This window comes from Phaseolus vulgaris, chromosome 4, assembly GCF_000499845.2.
Source record: "Phaseolus vulgaris cultivar G19833 chromosome 4, P. vulgaris v2.0, whole genome shotgun sequence".
Classification (NCBI taxonomy): domain Eukaryota; kingdom Viridiplantae; phylum Streptophyta; class Magnoliopsida; order Fabales; family Fabaceae; genus Phaseolus; species Phaseolus vulgaris.
Window position 1 is genome coordinate 11660341 of NC_023756.2, and position 4298 is coordinate 11664638.

The 4298-nt window shown below is 32.8% G+C and overlaps 1 pseudogene; it reads right to left on the reverse strand.

Moving 5' to 3' along the window:
* Positions 1 to 3111: 3111 nt before the first annotated feature.
* On the reverse strand, positions 3112 to 3217 carry LOC137838963 (small nucleolar RNA R71; annotated as a pseudogene).
* Positions 3218 to 4298: the final 1081 nt, after the last annotated feature.

Genomic DNA, 4298 nt, shown 5'->3' on the forward strand with positions numbered 1-4298 from the left:
TTGTGCAAAGATGGGGATGAAAAGGCTTCTTTTTCTGAAAAATTTGCATAAAGACATCAAGTTGAGAATTGAGAAGAAGGTTGGCAAGTATGCTGAACTTGCCAATAAAAGGAGAAAAGCATTGTTATTTGATGCAGGTGATTGGATTTGGCTTCACTTGAGGAAAGATCGTTTTCCTACTCAAAGGAAGTCCAAACTAATGCCTCGTGGTGATGGACCTTTTCAAGTCCTAAAGAGGATTAATGACAATGCTTATGAGTTAGATATGCCTGATACATACCTTGGTAGTCATACATTTAATATCAATGATCTAACTCCTTTTTCAGTAGGTCTCTAGAATTTGTGGTCAAATTCTCTCCAACTCGGGGAGTATGATGGAGATCAAGCTCAAGAGGAAATAGAGGCCGAAGATCAAGGACAAAAGGAGGTAGAGGCCGAAGTTGAAGAAGCTCAAGGAGACACTACCTTACCTCAAAGGCTTATAAGGAGCAAGTTTAAGGAATTAGGAAGTAGTGGTAGATTGTTTTCTCTTTTTATAGTGTCTCTTGTATAGAAGTAGAATGTTTAAATACATAGTCTTTAGGAAGGTGCTTAGAGGGAAACATTAGACACCTCTTTTGTAAAAGCATCTTTAGGCTTTAGCTTAGAAAATTCTAGAAGCTTAGGCGTTAGCTTAGGAGAGGCGGTAGCTTAGGAGACTTGAGTAGCTTAGGATACAAGCTTTGTAAAGCTAATGACCGACCCTTGCTCCTATAAAAGGAAGGCTTGGGTCCTTCATAATTCAGAATTGGAATTTGTAGTATCAAAACTCTCCCAAATTGGTGATTAAGTGTAGTGAGAACTTGTCTTCTCCTCTTCCTAGTCTCATCTTGAATGCCTTGGTTCTCTCAAGTGGCGGCATTGCACACTTATCTTGGAGCATTCACACTTCAAGTGGCGTGTTCATCAACCAAGAACTACAACCACATAAGTTTTCTCTCTTCTCCATTTTCTCATTCCATTTCCGTGTCTATTTGAACTCCTAAACATGTCTTAGGTTCTTTTCTTGCAATTTCATTCGGTGCTTTAGCTTTTGTTCATGTTTTGTTCGGTTCATATTCTCTTTTGCTGGATTCAATTGGTTCTTCTTCATTTCCTATTTATTTGTTCGGTGCATTTCAATTTCTAAGCAATTTAAACGGTTCATTTGGTTTCTTACCTCTTTTAATCGGTTCAATTGGCAAGAAATGGGTCTTCCATGTGAGCTTTGGTGTTTGGCACAAGTTTTGGTGAGTTCTTGAAACATAGAACATTGATCCATTTCTATAAAAGTGCCTATTCAATCTCCAACTCAAGTTGATTCCATAAAATGTCAAAGAATCATCTATATCTTGTTATTGGAATCATATCACAGATTGAGAGGAAAATACCATTGAGTAAATTGTAACCAATTGGAAGAATGGAAGGTGTTAGAAGTATGTGTGGCTAATTATACCTTTTGAGATTGAGAGTGATCTCTTGAAACCCTTATGTATTGAGGTGATATTTAATTATGATATAATATTATGTTCTTGATTGATTATTGGTATTGTTGTTTTGCTTTTAAATATTTGTGACATGTTTGAGGATCTTAAATCTGGCTGGGAAGTATTTTTAGGATTCTGACCTAAACAACAATACTTAATATATTTGAGTGCTAGGAATAAACTTGAAATATTAATTGTTATTTTCTAAGTTGTTCTTATAACTATGTGAGGGATCGATATTTAGGGAACATTCTTAAGAATTTTATATGCAAGGAATCGATATAAATGAATTTTATTCATACATAAATTTCAATCAAAGAACATAATGTTAACATGCTAATCAAAATACGTAAGAGTGGGATAGATGAAACCTAATCCCTATTTTTCCAACTTGAAGCAACCGATTCTTTGTCTGTTTTCTTATTGATCATTGCCAACACAACAAATTTCAACGCACTTTTAATTGTTTTTTTTTATATTTAGCGATTATTGTACTTGATAATTCATTGTTCTTTGTGAGATCAATATTCGTTCTTAGGAACAAATTATTACTTCTGACAATACGGTACACTTGTCGTAAAAAGTCCTCAAGTTTTTGGCGTCGTTGCGGGAGAACATGTTTGAGTTTTTTAGCATAGTTTCCTAAATATTGTGAATATTTTAATTTTTTTGATTTGTTTTTATTTTTGTTTATTTTATTTTATTACAAATTTGATTTGATTTTAATTTATAGATTTGTTGTTTTAAAAGGATTTTTTTTCTTTACGGTATTTATTTTATTTTATTTTGATTTTGATTTTGTTTTGTTATATTTTATTTTTACTTAAGTTTACATAGTTATCTTTAAATTATTTTACTTACTTTTTTTACAGTTATAATTTTCTGTTTTATTTTGTTTTTGTTTTACTCTTAGTATTTATTTGTTATTTCAAGTACTTTATTATATTGTATTTTTAAGTTTTTATTTATTTTTGTTTTATAATTTTATTTATTCATTTTGTTGTTGTTTTTATTGTTTTCTTTTATCTTGTCTTTAGTTTTTATTTTATTCATATTTTTGTTATTTCTTTTCTCTTAGCGTCATTTTAGTGTTTTATTTTATTTTTAAGTTTTAATTTGTAGTTTAGCCAGTTATTGATTTTATTTTAGTTAGTTATTTAAATTATTGTTTATTAAATTTTTGAAAATAAAATACTCTATTTTTCCCCACGCAACATGGTAGAAGAACAAGCATCACCTCCTATGAGGACACTTGGAGATTATGTCATGTACCAATGGTCAAGACATTTTTCTAGTATTGCAATACCTGTTATTGCCAAGGCCTTGAAAATAGATCCCGATTTTCTCACTCTCATAAGTGCCTATGAATTTACAGCAATGGAACATGAGGATCCATATTCACATTTGGACACATTTTATGAATTGGTGGGAACAATGAGTTTTCTATAAGCTGATATTGAAATTGTTTATATGCGCTTGTTTCCTTTTTCATTGGCAGGAAAGGCTAAGGAATGACTCAAATCACTTTCAAATCAGAGCCTCACTAGCTGGGAAGATGTAGAGGAAAAAAATTTGTAAAGATTTTTTCCAATCTCTCGCTACATAAAAGCAAAGTCTGAAATCTCTATGTTCGGACAAGGAGCATATGAGGTCTTCTGTGAGACATGGGAAAGATTTAAGACGATATTGAGAAAGTTCCCAAATCATGGGTTTGAAGATATTGCTCAACTGAGTATATTTCTTAATGGTCTCGAATTTGATATACAAATGTTCCTAGATGCTGCAGCTGGCGACACAATGATGGCTTTTGATGTAGAACAAGCAACAAGGATTATTGATGCATTGACATTAACTGATTATCAAGCCCCACATGATAGACAAGATATTCAGAAACTCTTGTCTCAAAATAAAATTCTCACAAGCAGATTGAGCAACTAACCGTACAAATGTCTAAATTGCCCCAATTACATGTTGTTCATTCATATCAAAGTCAGAGTCAACCGATGATGTGTGATTTTTGTGGAGGTGATCATCATAATGGTCACTGTTTCTATCATAACAACTCATCTGAAGTAAAAGTAAATTAAATGGGTGATCAGGGAAGGCAAGGTAGTTTCTCCAACGATAGTAATTATTCTCAAGGTTGGAGAAGCAATAAACATCAAAATTTTGGATGGAATCAAGATTATCGTTCATCCAATATGCAAGGTCCTTTTCCAACAACAACAACCCCTATATCCTTTAGATACTGAAAAACTAAATAAATCGGAAGATACCTCGGAGAAATTCATGAAAGCTATTATGGCTAGTCACGAGAATAATATGGCGACAACCATAAATATAGATGTTTATGTTAGAAATGATGGCTTCAACAAGATAGGGGGTGAATTATTTTATCAAAGATTTTCGGAAATACTTGCTTCAAAATGAATTCTTAACAAACAACTCAGATAAACACTTAAGGAAGGCAATCAAACAATCTAACAGAAACAGTTATCAGAATTTCAACCGGTTAAAGTTACGATTTAATCGGTTGTTTATAGTAGCGAAATATCAAACAGTTAGAGAGTTTGAGGGAAAGAGAGATTTACACACAGGATTTATACTGGTTCACTCAATCATTGAGCTACATCCAATCCTCAGTCAAACTACTGAGTATTCCACTATGTAACCAAACACAGATTATACAAACCAAACCATAAAGAGGTGACTTTGAATCACACAAAGCCTACTCACCCCCTTTGCACAAACAACACCTCTAGACAGAACACCCTCTGTCTTTACAGGCTTTCA